This window comes from Felis catus, chromosome A3 (assembly GCF_018350175.1).
Source record: "Felis catus isolate Fca126 chromosome A3, F.catus_Fca126_mat1.0, whole genome shotgun sequence".
Lineage (NCBI taxonomy): Eukaryota > Metazoa > Chordata > Mammalia > Carnivora > Felidae > Felis > Felis catus.
In genome coordinates, this window is record NC_058370.1 from 81,988,269 (window position 1) to 82,002,613 (window position 14,345).

A 14,345-nucleotide genomic window follows, 5' to 3' on the forward strand; every position below is an offset into this window, starting at 1 on the left:
AACAGTGAGGAGCCCATAGGGACCATGGGGGGGGTGTGTGTGTCTGTGTGTGAGTGAATATCCATTTTGTAGAAGGAAACAGATATATATATATTTTTTTAAGTGGGGAAGGTAGGAAAAGGGGAAAGTGAATAATAAAATCTCCTACCTAAATCCTGCGAATGCCCGCTCTTCCCTCCTCCTGTGGTGCATTCTACCCTGCAGGGTTTTACAAAGCACGTGCTCATCTATTGCCTCGCAGATAAGAATGGGCTCATTCTGCAAATGAGGAGACTGAAGCTCAGAGAGGTTAAGTGACTTGCCCAAAGTCACTCAGCTAGGATTTTAAGCTCAGGTCTCTTAATCCTGTTCTCCTTCCATTACCTCCTTCCCGTGGGCTGCCAGTAGCCTTGAGCGTGTACTCTGTTTGTGGAGGTTGGGGTCTGCATTCCACTGCGGCGTGTTACCCCATTTAAGCTTCATTTCTAAATCTGTATGTTTAAGCAACAGTTTTGTTTCAGAGGAATCCAGAGAGTGGCCTGACTTAACCTTGCTCCGGAGGTATGTCTACTTGGTGGAGAATGGTGGAGGGGGTCAAGAGGGAAGGGAAGGGAAGGGAAGGGAAGGGTGTAGCCAGCAGGGAATTTCCCCAGTTTTCCACTGGATGAGGCCAAAGCCCAGAGAGAGACAAATCCATGATTCTCCTGGCATTCTGAACATTTGCCAAATCCCTGCTCTTTGCTCTCATTCTTCTTCTGGGGTGGTTTCCAAGTGTGGAGGAGTATTGGCTGCGGAAGTGTTTGTGTTGGGGTGGGGAGAGCAGGACAGATGCTGTGAGGAAGGAGGGTGTTTACACCAACAGGCCGGCCAAGGCTTGGGGTCACAGGGACTGGTCCTGAGCAGGAAGTGTCCTCTGAGCTAGAGGCATGTTTATCTTCTCCAGGACCTCCTGGATACTATAGCTTCCTCTGCAATGTGGGGTACCCCCAGATGGGACACTCGAAATGTCACTGAACCTCCCCACGAATCAGTTTTCTCGTGTATAAAATGAGAATACCGATATCCACTCTGTGGCCTGCTCTGAATTTTTTTTTAACGTTTATTTATCTATTTTTGAGAGAGACAGAAGAGTGAGGGAGTGAGAGCACAAGTGGGGGAGGGGCAGAGAGAGAAGGAGAAAGAATCTCAAGCAGGCTCCCTGCTGTCAGCACAGAGCCCGGCGCGGGGCTCAGACCCACAAACTGTGAGATCTTGACCTGAGCTGAGATCAAGAGTCAGACACTCAACTGTCTGAGCCATCCAGGTGCCCCTGGGCTGCTCTGAATTTTAAATGAACTGTGTAAAGCAACTAGCGAATGGTGACTTTGATTAGCAGAGGATTTGAGGCAGTTAGGACACAGGACAATAAGAAAAGGGGACTGCTTGGTCCACAAAGGCAATAGCAAGGAGCAGGAGTGGATTCGGTGATGAAACAGCTTGCAAGCACTTTTGTAAACAGTCCATATGCTAGCTCTGGGCAAGCGCTAAGACACTAGTTTGAAAAGCATAAAAGTCATAAAATAGCACCAGTGTTTTTTGTGGTTTTTTTTCTTAGTGTGAGCAAAAATATTCAAGCAGACAAAACCAAGCCAATCTTTTGGGACTAAGACTCTAAATATTACTTGTGAGTCACCCCAGCTTCCTTCCAACAGAAAGACTCCCCCATGCCCTCACTCAACGCCCCCGACTGTGACGCATTAGGATTGTAGCTTTTCAGCTTCTCCCACCGAAACCCTAGTCCCTCATCGTGGGCAGGAGGACAGCCCTGTGCACAGGGTACGTGTTTCCTCATTTTAGTCCCTCTCCTGTTTAGAGAAAGTTTCCCCCCAAAACCTCATCAAAAGAGCAGGATGCCCTCCAAGCCCCGCAGCAAACACTAGAGGGCGCCAGACCCCACGTTATCCAGGCAGTTCTAACACCAGACACATTCTGGACAAAATGTTTCCGCAGTGAGGTCCTCTCCTTCCCAGAGACCTGGGGGGCTATTTCAGTTTATACTACGAACAGAAAGCGCCACCAGGAGATGGACCCTGGCTTTGCTGCTAACTGGGACCCTCTCCCAGTGTGGCTGCAGAAGGCAGTTCCCAGACCTGACGCTGGAGACCTAGCAGTCTTTGGCTCAGCTATAAATATCATTAGGAATAAGTAACCCCTTTTCAGCTTCCCCTCCGCCCAGAGAAGCGGGAAAGAAAAGACTTTTCTCCCTTTGGAGGAGGGAGTGGAGGAGAGGCAGATCCCTGAGGCTCCTTCGTGAGAGCTGCCACCCCTCTGCTCTTTCCCCAGGGGCAGAGCCGACGACTTTCACCCTGACTCCAGGCCCCACTCCCTGAGGCCTCAGTGGCCTAGAGGAGCTGAGCTGTGGGTTTATTTTCTGTCCAGACATCTGGGCTGAGGTTGTCATTAAATACCTGTTTAATTCCCTTGTACTGAGCATAAACTCTCATTTATATCGAGAGCATATTGGAATTTTTATGGCTGCAATCCCAAAGCTCTTATGAACAATAACGGTAAGTGGCAGTTATAAAGTGATTTCCAGTTTTCTAAGCATTATGAGCTCTCTTTATACCTGAAGAGGCAGGTGAGGTGCATTTTGGGTTTGCAGATAAAGCGACTGACACTCCAGAGCCTCATGGGAACTGTAGGCACTGATGTTGTCTCTTGGAAATGATGATGATCATTATTGTTTATTATCATTTTCACTGTTATGTTTCCTTTGATGTCCAAACAGAATACTTGCTTAAATACAGCCTTTGGCTAATGAGTTTCCGTTTGGCTGATACTATCTGGGCAGAGAAGAGCTGAATGTGGAGAACCACTGAAGAGAGATGAATGCCTGAGCAGACAGTTGACCTCTTGGCCCTGGGAGAGTTTCCTGCGCTGGGAGGCTGGGCTCTGCAGAGTCAGAGGGCAGGTGCATTGGCTGGGCTGTTGAGATGACGGGGCAGTCCCCATCCATCAGCCAATCAGAACATTCGTGCTTACCTACCATATAGAAAAGAAATGGTGTGCCTCTGCGAGGTCACAAAGACCTTTAGTCTTTGCCTCAAAGAGCTTATGGTGCAATGTCATTGGGGCAAGGACAGTATATACAAAGAGAAAGTAAAGTACTCACAGAGAAGTCCTAGCAAGAGTCCAGAAACCCAATATCAGAGCTTGGTTATGTGGAACTTCCCTTTGGAGCAATGAGAAGGGAGGGTCAGAGAGGCACTGGGAGGAGGTGGGAGGAAGGCACCAGGTCAGTACTCCTGCTGGCTTTGGCTGGAACTTATCATCTTCATAAGAAGGGGCTTTCCCGTAGGTCACATCCAGGCTGGAGATGTCTTGCTGGGGTCAAAGTGGAATCGAAGGCCCAGAGCTTCCAGGTGATGGTTTATGCCTACCTGAGGTTTGTGTTGTGGCCCAGGAAGTCAGAAGTCACCCAGGGGCAGGCGAATCTTTCACACTCCAGTCTTCCTCCCCACAAGCTTCTGTTCCCCAGGCCCTCAGGTGTGGCAGCCAAGTACTAGGCCTACCACCCCCACTTCCACCGAGCCACCGAGTCCTGGAAACCTGGCTCCTGACTTACGTCCTTTCTCCCACCCCCCAACCACTGCCACAGTTCAGGCCCTCCTCACACCTTCCCTGAAAGTCTTTTCTTTTAAAAATAAATGGTAGTACTTTTATAGGAAATAATGGAAGTGAAAACACACCTAAATCCAACAAAAGGATGCATAGCAAAAGGTAAGCCTCCCTTCCACTCTTGCTGCTAGCCTCCCAGATCCTGTCCCAGAGGCAACTGGGACACTGATCCCCACTCTCCAACCCCTTCTGTCTCTACCTGCCCAAGCTTCTTCCACCCACTCTTTTCTGGTTTCCAGAATAGTATTTTTAAGAGCACAGACATCCTGTTGCTCCTCATTCTCCTCCAGGTTTGCAAAAATGTAAACTCCATCGGGCCTTACAGACGTCTCCAGACTCACTGCCTTCCAGATGCCACTCACAAGCTCTGTTCCAGCCAAGCCCGACCACTTACAGCGGTGTGTTTTAGCGCAGTGTAGTTTTTAAAATAATTTTTAATTTACTTTTTTGACTAGACAACACGTTCACACACACACACACACACACACACACACACACACACTCCCCCACAGGTAAGCACTATTGAATCATTTCTTGTATTTCCAATCAGATAGTTTTTCTGCATATTCAATAAAATACAACTATATCCTCTCCTTTTCTACCCAAATGATAACGGGCAATTCACACTTTCTACATCTGCTTTTTAAAAATTCAACAATAATATCCTAGCAACCTCTCCATAGGAATACTTGACCAAAACAATTCTCCATTGTCTTTGTATCTCTGCAGTATTCGATTGCATGGAGATTCCACACAGTAACATTTCCACCTTGTGTGGGCCATCCAGTCTCTGTGGATACTACTCAGTTCTTGGAGAGGAAAAGAACACTGATATTAGAATTTTATGTGGTGTTCAAGAGTCACAAAAAATAATTCTGCTTTCGGCTTTTTTTTAAAATTTTTTTTAATGTTTATTTATTTTTGAGACAGAGAGAGAGCATGAACGGGGGAGGGTCAGAGAGAGAGGGAGACACAGAATCTGAAGCAGGCTCCAGGCTCTGAGCTGTCAGCACAGAGCCCAAGGCGGGGCTTGAACTCACGGACCATGAGATCATGACCTGAGCCGAAGTCGGACGCCCAACCGACTGAGCCACCCAGGCGCCCCTGCTTTCGGCTTTTTGAACCATTTAAAAATAAAGCCCCGTTCTTGGGTGCAGGCCCTGCAAAAGCAGGCCGAGAGCCACTTAGGCCCTTTTGTAGACCCCTAATTTATTTAACTGGTTCTCTATTATGAGCATGTAAATCATTTCAAATTTTTTGCTGTGATTTATAATTGTCTGCATGTGACTTCATATGCATGCAAATATATCTACCTGTAGGGAAAGCTCTGAAAATTGGGATTTCTTTGTCAGAAGACATATGCACTTATTCCGGTAAATAGTGCTAAATTGCCCTTCCAGGGGCTGTGCTAGTTCACGCTCCCACCAGCAATGTATGGCCATGTTGTCCTCACAGCCAACCGTGTATTTTCACACATAGGTTTTTGCCAGTCTAATGGGTTTAATAAAAACCAAAAAAGGCATCTCAGCACTGTTAATGTGCAGTTTTCTCTCTTTCTTTCTTTCTTTCTTTCTTTCTTTCTTTCTTTCTTCCTTTCTTTCTTTTTTTTAGAGAAAGAGAGCATAAGTTGGGGAGAGGGGCGGAGGGAGAGAAGGAGAGAATCCCAAGCAGGCTCCACGCTCAGCATGGAGTCTGACACAGGGCTGGATCCCACAACTCTGGGATCATGACCTGAGCATCAAGAGTCTGATGCTCAACCAACTGAGCCAAGCAGGTGCCCGAGGGTGCACCCCCCATGACAGAGGTTGCATATCTTTGCATATGTTTAACAGCCGTTTGTATTTCTTTTTTTCCTGTGAGTTATCTTTTCATATCCTTTGCTCACATTTTCATTGGTCTTTTCTTTAGAAGTTTGTTTACATATCTTTATAATTTAAGGGGATACGCCCTTTGCGCACATTCTTTCCAGGTTTTCGTTTGGTTTTCACTTTGCTTTTCGCTTTGCTTATGTAAGTTTCCTTTATTTGTTTGGTATGCACATGCTGTAAACATTGCTTTTTACTTTTATTTGCTAAATGTATCAGTTTGTTATTTTATAGCTTGTGGGTTTTGAGTCGTAATTAGGAAGGATTTTTCCCACTCTAAGGTTGTAAAAGAATTCTCCCACATTTTCTCTTGATACTTCTACGTTTTTTTGTTTGTTTACATGTAAATGTTTGACACGTTTGGAGTTTATTCTAGTAGATGGTGTGAGGTACGGCTCTAACTTAATTCTTTTTCAGGCTGGCTGTCCAGGAATATCAACACCATTCATCATACAGTCATATGGCATATAAGTCATAGCATATGGGATGCTGCCTTTATCATATACTATACATATTTATATTCTTCCCAAACTGTTCCACTGATCTCTCCGTCTATTCATGCACTAGTACTGTGAAGTTTCTAATCAACCAAGTGCTATAATCTGCTTTTATATTTGTTGATCTAGCACAGAGTTTCTCAATCTTGGCACTATTGACATTTGCCAGATATTATTCTTTGTGAGGGCTGTCCTGCCTTGTAAGATGGTTAGCAGCATTCCTGGCCTCTACCCATTAGATACCAATAGCAGAAGCACACACATACACAGTTACGATAAGCAAAAAAAAAAAAAAAAAAAAAAAAAAAAAAAAAAAAAAAGGAAAGGAAAGGATAAAAAGAAAAAGAAAAAGAAAAAGAAAGGTTTCCAGATGTTGCCAAATGTCCCCTGGGGGCAAAATCATCCCTGCTGACAACCACTGGTCTAGCCATTCATGGTTGCTTTTTTTTTTTTTTCCTTGTTGTTTATTCTTCTTATTTATTCCTTGTTATTTATTCTTTTTCCTTCTTGTTTATTCTTATTTATTTCATCACTGCACTTGCACATGCTGTTCCCTCTACCTGGAATGTCCTCCTCTTCCTCACTTCCCCATCAGAGTTCAGCTCACACACTGCCTCCAGGAAGCCTTCTTGGATGACTCTGCTCCATCCTGTACCCCCCAAACCCAGGTGCTGACCCCCATCACTCTCTATGAAAATGAACCATTTGTTAGTCTCACACCCTGACCAGGGCATCAGCTCCAAGAAGATAGGGGTCTTGTTCGTGTCTTTAGCTCCAGCGTCTGGTACTGAGCCCGGCACAGGGTGAGTGTTCTGTCAGTATCGTTGGATGAAAAGATAAGTGAATATTTATTTCACCCACCTCTTACCCAGAGCCACGAGTTCAGTTGAAGAGAGACATGTGTGAAGGATGGGATCTCAGCTGTTACCCAGAGTGAAGCCCTGGTGTTGACAAGCAGCAGGGGCTGGTGAGAGTCTTGCACGTGTTAAGTGCCTGCCATGTGCCAGCAGACGTACGCGATCTCCTGTTTAAATACCCTTCGGTCCCCAGCCACCAAGATGTGCTTGGCTGCTTCGGAATGGGAAGAGGAGAGCTGGGGAAACCCAAAGAGCCTGAGGAGTTTCTGGGAAACCTGGATAAATAGTGTTGACAGCATGAGCTCAGTTGTCAGACTCCTACTCTATCCACTTAGGAAGCACTTGACCACTTCAAGCCTCAGTTTCCTCATTAGTAAAATGGGGATAATAAGAGTATCCACCTGAGAAGCCTCCTGTAAGAATGCAAAGTGTTTGAGCTACGCTGATACATAGTAAACATTCAATACACAATAGGCTCTTATTACTATTATTTCATCCGCTAACCTTGTACTTACCTGAAATTTTTTCCCAGCTGGCAGTTGGCTTAAAAGCCTCTGAGGCTACCATAGACCTAGTGCAGGATGGTTTTCCAGGGGTGGATCCTTGCAAAGAGCTAGGGAGCCTCCTCCAGGCTCCTGCACCTGGGAGTAGTATTACCCCTATTTTGTACCTGAGGAAATTCACCTATGATCTCAGAACTAGTAAGAGCCACGATTGGAACCCAGGGAGTCTGGCTCCAGAGCCTGAACCTTTATCCACTATGTTATTCTGGCCTGTGTTGTTCTCCCATGGTTGAGTAAATCCACAAATTTCATTTGGTGCTACATTGTTATGTCATGCCTTACTCCTCTTACTTGTAATGAATTGCACTCAGCACGACACTGGAAAGTTTCTGTGACAAAATGTTTTATCTTCCAGATAGCACTTTAGTAAGACACATCCTAAATGTTAGCAAAAACGAATTGTACGCATATTTTTAAAGTTTTATTTATTTATTTTTGAGAGAGAAAACACAAGTGGGGGGAGGGGTAGAGAGACAGAGAGACAGAGAGATAGAGAGGGAAACAGAATCCAAAGCAGGCTCCAGGCTCTGAGCTGTCAGCACAGAGCCCGATGCGGGGCTTGAACTCACGAACTGTGAGATCATGACCTGAGCTGCAGTCGGACACTTAACCAACTGAGCCACCCAGGTGCCTCAAATCATACGTATTAATCAAAATTCGGTGGCAACCAATGAAGAATGGACATGATAGTGCATGAGTTTGAGAATTGCTGGTGTGCTGGCTGATAATAAGTCTTTGATATACTCAACCATTCCATCCTCTTTGATGGGTTATATATAAAATTTTGCCCCCCATTTCCCTGAGAAAATGTCTTCCTGGAGTTGGTGGCATGCTTCATCTCTCTGCTTGGCAAACTTTTCATCTTGGGGAGAAGCAAGGCCTCCTTCTCTCTTTAATGACCTCAAAACCCTTCTCTATCATTTGCAATGGTCAGAAGAACGTGGGCCCCTACTTCAAAAGAGTAAGGCCAAGCTTATATTCAGAGGTTTTGATTTCTTTACAACCGTGTTTCTGGGTCCTTGGTACTTTGCCAAATCACCCTCACCCCTTTGCAGGAAAGTGCCAGTGGTATTAATCCAGACTTTCTTAGGTAACCTGCACTTTTTCACTTTTCTAGATGGAATTGCAAGTGGTCAACCAGCCCTGGAGATGGTTTTGGTGCCTGGATCCTGGAGATTTGTTTGGCCTCTTTGCCAAGGTCAGTCCATGCAAACCAGCGGGCATAAGGGAGCTGGCCGTGTAGGCACAGGTTCATGGGACTCGCTTAGGATGACTTAGCCAGATCCCGCCTGAGCTCAGGCTCCTGCCTTTCGCTCCTGCCTCTGAAAACCCAAACTTACTGGACATGTTGAATCTCTTCTGTTTGCTTCACCGTCAGCCCCTGCCCAGATCCATTTCCCAACCTTTGTGCCCCGCTCTGCTTCCAGGAAGGTTTGGCCATTTGGATTCAGTGCAGTCTACAGAGGATCTGGGGATGGAGAGAGAGGGGTGTCTAGATATTTATTCCCCCTTCCTCCTACTAATTGACTGAGGTCCTGACAGTGGCTGAGGTCCTCTGTGGCCATAGTTCCCATGAGGTTGCCCTTCTACTGCAGGGGGGCTCCAGTAAAACCATTTCCTCCCCTCACCTCCTTCAGGCTGAGGGCAAATACTGGCTTCCCACAGTTAATCCCTGGGTACCTCACCACCTTTCGTGGTTCTTTTACCCTCACCTACTTCAATCAACGATCCCTTCACTCACGTCTCTTTAGTTAAACCCTTTCAAGTGTGCCATCTTCCTATTGGTACTCTGGGTTTTTTGGGGGGGGGGCGCATCTTTATGGCTTTCTTAATGTGTTAATGATCCTTGGCATTTCTGGAGAACTCCAATAGCCTGGGCTACCTCTGCTACGTCCAGCAGCCCCGGCCATCTCCTGGCATGTGGAGTACCTACATCACGCTGAGTACAACTCCTGTGCCTGTCGTCCCCTGATCCCCTGATTTCTCGGGGGGAGGAAACCGAGGTGAGGGGGAACCCTGAGATGTTAGTGCCCATAATGCCCTCTTGGTCAGGCTAGATCTTTATTTACTCGAGGCTTCTCATGGCCTCATCCTCCCTCCACCCGTAGCCCCATTCATTCAACAGGTCTTTATGGGAGACCTGCGACGTGCAGGCACATGCTGATCACACAGCTCTACCACCTGCTGTCATGTCAGCATTTCACTCAAGTGATGTTCCTTTTTTGGTTTCGTAGTGTGTAGGCTCCTGGGCAATGACTCATACTTAAAATCTACATTTGCTCACATTTAAAACCTTCAAATACTGGAGAAGTACCAATTGTCTATCACTTATAATTCCTTGGCCAGTGTTCCAAAGAGGCAAACCCAGTTAGAGGCAACCTCCTTAAGGCATCTTGCCCTTTCCTATTTCTGACTGTGGGACACTTAGATTGTCTGGGCTCCAGCCCTTTCATGTGGCCCCCAAGGAACTGGACCTTGACGGCAGCCACCAGCATGGCTCTAGGTGCGGTGGTGCGAGGACCTGAATGACCTTGTGTCTTGTAGAGGTCTTTGCCCAGACCCGGGACCGTGCTTCCCTGACAGCATGGGGGGTGACTTCCTCCAGGCTGTACTGGGGACAGCTGCCAATATGGACGACAGCGAAAATGTTACTTGGTATTCAGCTTGCAGAGGTTAAATGTATTTATTTATTTATTTATTTATTTATATGACAATGAAACATTTAAAATAACCTAAATATCTATCAATAGGAAATAAGTAAGTTGGAGTGAATATGTTATTACAGACTACTATATTTCCATTAAAAATAATTTAATGGATCTATGTGTGCTGACATGGAAGGATGTTGGAAACATATGGGTAAGTACGAAAAAAGCAGTTTCAGGATAGCAAATATAGTTGAATTCTGTGATATAAAAATATTTGAAAGATGTATATATTTTTAAAAAGTCTAAGTGTGTGTGTGTGTGTGTATGTGTGTGTGTGTGTGTTACATATATATAAATTATAGGACAGAGATGAGAAAAAGCTCTACCAAGAGTGGTTACCTCCAGAGGCAGAAGTAAGAGTGAAAGAGGTGATGAAGGGGAATTTCTTCAAATTTGGGGAGGTTGTATGTTTCTGAACATTTGGATCTTCACAGTAAGAACAGATTTACATATCAGATAGTTAACTCCTTCTTCCCCCAAAAGAAGAGAGACAAAGAAAGAACTATTATTAATACAGAGGAAGGGAGGGTGAGGGGGAGAGGCAGTCACTGAAAAGGCTCTTTCATTTTTCACTCTGTATACTTCTGTATTCTTTGAATTTGTGCAGTAGGAACATACTCATGTGTCTCTGGTGTAGCTATTTTTTTGTCATGCAAAGGCTCATTGGTGTAATCAACAGCTAATATTTTTGTCTTCGCTCAATCCTGAACACTGCGCTCTACCCTTGATCTGTTGTAATCCTCACAGCATTCTGCGAGTCACATATTATCATCCCATTTTATAGAAGAGGACCCTGGGGTCCCAAAGACCCCAAAGACCAATTACCCAAAGACCAATTGGGTAATCTGCCCAGTTGCCCATCTAGCTAGCATAGAACAGGGCTTGAGATCCCAGTGGGTCTGCCTGATTGCAAATCCCACATTCTCACCTCCTGCTGTAATCCACATGCCAGGCATGGTGGTGGATACCAGCAGGAATGAGGCTTCCCGCTTTCATGGAAGTGGAGCCCAGTTAAGATGGAAAACACGAGAGAAAGGTGAAAGAAATGAACAGACTGAGGAAAATAAGCAGAAACATTTACCGGAAAGAAATGCCCAGAGAAATAGCCCTCATAAAGTTGAGCGACACCAGAAAGACAACCAGAGGTGGTTTGGTGTGCCAGAACACCCGTAAACATTTTCATTTGGTTCTGCCCACCCAGACGCCTCGTGTCACACTGCAGCTCTGTCCAGATGATTCTAATAATAGCCTAATGGAATTCTGTGGTTGGAGGAGACCGGGAGAGGTCACTGAGTCTGTCTTCTGCCTGCAGAAGGGAGTAAGTGCTCTTTTTGTGGGAAACAGAAGGCAAGGAGGAACTAAAATTGCTAGATCAAAGTCAGTTCCCCACCCCACCCCCTAAGCCAGCAAAGGAGTGGAGCCGTGTACTGGAGTCCAGGGCACTGACAGTCTTATGAGTCAGCATGTGGAAAATTGTATTCATACTGCAGCTCTTTACAAAGGAAACAACTGCCCACTCCTCTCTTCCAGCTGGCAGACATCTGGTCAGGGGCAGGGTGTCAGCTGGGGAAATTAAAAGGAGTCACTAGAATGCCCCTTCTCCCACAGTGGCGTCCGGAAGAGGAATGGGGACCAGCCACTGGAAGGAGTTGGGTGTTAGTTGTTCATGCATCATTGGGTCACTGTTCCTTCCTATTACCCTACTTCATCAGGACGTGGCTCCATCAGGACACTAGATCAGGCAGAACGTGTTACAAATGATTAAGGGCCTTGCAAGAGATTAAGAGAATTATATTTGTAGACTCCATCTAGCCAAAGGCTAAAGGGCAATTGCTGGTGATTCTCTGAATAGCTTTATGCATGAAAAATAGAGAATTACTGGAGCTGGTTCCAGGGCTTAGGGCTTTGAATAATGAGGATGTAATGCAGAAACGAGTTCTCTGAGGGAAAATGGCTCCTCAGCCATGGGCATGGAGAGGACTGTTGAGTTGGGTATGATCTGAATGAAGATACAAGTCTGATAACAGTGATCCGGAAAGCAATCCATAGGGCAAAGGTCAGCTTTGGGCCACTGTTGTTAATTGGGTGAGAGCTAGGATGAGGTACTGACCTTCAGGATAAAATTTAAGGAGACATTGAAAACTTCAGCAGTCAAGGAAAATAATATTTTAATGCTATATTTTTTAAAGATCAAAATTATGCTCTCAAAATACCACAAAACATCCATGATGAACAAAATATGGGAATTTTAAATTTAAAAACATTTTAAATAAAAAATGACAGGTTGAGCCATATTGGAGCAAGAGGCAAAAAGAAAAATGTGTGCCCCTGCTTTAGTGGAGGCAAACTCTACTTGGGTATTTTCCAAATATGCTTCTTTGCTTGTCTCATTTTTACTTGAGAGAATTGCCATGTTTGACGATTGCTCTTGACTAAGTGACAAGTTTAAATAATTTTTAATTAATTTAAGGAGAACTACAATGATAGTAAATTCCACTTGGGTATAAGATATTTAAACTTAAAATAACATTGTGAGTTTTAATACACCCACTTCAATATTTCAATAATTTTTCAACTACTTTAATGTTCTAGGAAGAAATTCATCATTAAAAATGCATACGGAGGGGACGCCTGGGTGGCTCAGTTGGTTAAGCGGCTGACTTCAGCTCAGGTCCTGATCTCATGGTTCAGTTCGCGAGTTCGAGCCCCCGCATCAGGCTCTGTGCTCACAGCTCAGAGCCTGGAATCTGCTTTGGATTCTGTGTCTCCCTCTCTCTCTGCCCCTCCCCTGCTTATGGTCTGTGTCTCTCTCTCTAAAAAATAAATAAATGTTAAAAAAATTTTTTTAAATGCATATGGAGGTCCACAGTTTCCCTTCTGCCTCAGACTCCAACACGGCCCCGCATGGCTGTGGTGGTAAATAAACCACATCAGATGGTCTCCACTTAAAAGTGGGATATGTCTGTGTCACACATGGCAGGTGTTTTTGCTGATTACTCCTCCCCTCAGTCTAGGAAAGACCCTTCTACCTCTCTTGGGTCACCCTTTGAGGTTGGAGATGCAGGGAATCATCTTCTCTCATTTCACAACTTTCTCAGAGGCCATGAGTTACAGAAACTGGGGAGGACATTATCTCACATGCATGGCTTGTCACGCAGGGGTCCCTGTCCTTTGGGAAGGGGTCACCTTGAATCAAAGGCCAAGGGCACATAGCACATGCCTGATAAAATCTCCACTGGAAATTCTTGGCTAGAAGAAACTTCCTGAGGTAATGACACTTTTTCTTACTATTAAAAAAAAAAAATACATGACATGCTCACATGGTCCAAAATTCAAAAGGATATAAAAAGGTAAACATTGGGGTGCCTGGGTGGCGCAGTCGGTTAAGCGTCCGACTTCAGCCAGGTCACGATCTCTCGGTCCGGGAGTTCGAGCCCCGCGTCAGGCTCTGGGCTGATGGCTCAGAGCCTGGAGCCTGTTTCTGATTCTGTGTCTCCCTCTCTCTCTGCCCCTCCCCCGTTCATGCTCTGTCTCTCTCTGTCTCTCTCTGTCCCCAAAATAAATAAATGTTGAAAAAAAACATAAAAAAATAAAATAAAATAAAATAAAAAAATAAATAAAAAGGTAAACATTCAGAAGCCTGTCTGCCACCCTCGTTCCACACCCTCTGCCTTCCTCCATGTGAACAGGCAATAACATATAGTAGTTTCTTAGCAGTTAAGGGCTTTCTAAAAAATAGTGTTAAAATGGGTTTTATGGGTTAGACTGGGACCCACCTGACTCTTTCTGGATGAGACTCTCTAGCTGGTGCAGAGTGCTAGGCAGAGCTGTCCTATCTTGCGTGTGGTTGACACTGGCCACTTGGAATCATTGTTGCACTCGGGTGACACCAGAGCCCACAGGCAGGGGCACCTGGGCCTCTCTTGCAGACTGGCATAGCGCCTAGAGCTGCTGCTACTGGAGACCCCGGAGCCAAGCTAGTGGGGAATAGTTCTGAGGCTGTCAGCATGGTTGGGGTTTTCCTCCTGTGACATCGTCAGTCTAATAATCCCCAAAGGAAAGGGTATCAGTGTTTCTTCGAAACACATACCGGAATTTATAATCTGTCCCCCATTCAACCACAAGCAGACTCCTGCGTACGCAGGATTACACGCGTCCCCACCATGGGAATGACATTCCAAACCACAAACACAGCTCTGTTTCTGTGGTCGCCATGTAC

At 45.4% G+C, this 14,345-nt stretch overlaps 1 long non-coding RNA gene across 1 annotated transcript; it reads left to right on the forward strand.

Moving 5' to 3' along the window:
• Window positions 1-1,266: 1,266 nt before the first annotated feature.
• On the forward strand, window positions 1,267-12,860 carry LOC109498602. Its single transcript, XR_006595620.1, has 4 exons — window positions 1,267-3,380; window positions 3,684-3,738; window positions 8,536-8,616; window positions 12,719-12,860. It is a non-coding gene; the product is annotated as an uncharacterized LOC109498602 (long non-coding RNA).
• The last annotated feature ends 1,485 nt before the right edge of the window (window positions 12,861-14,345 follow it).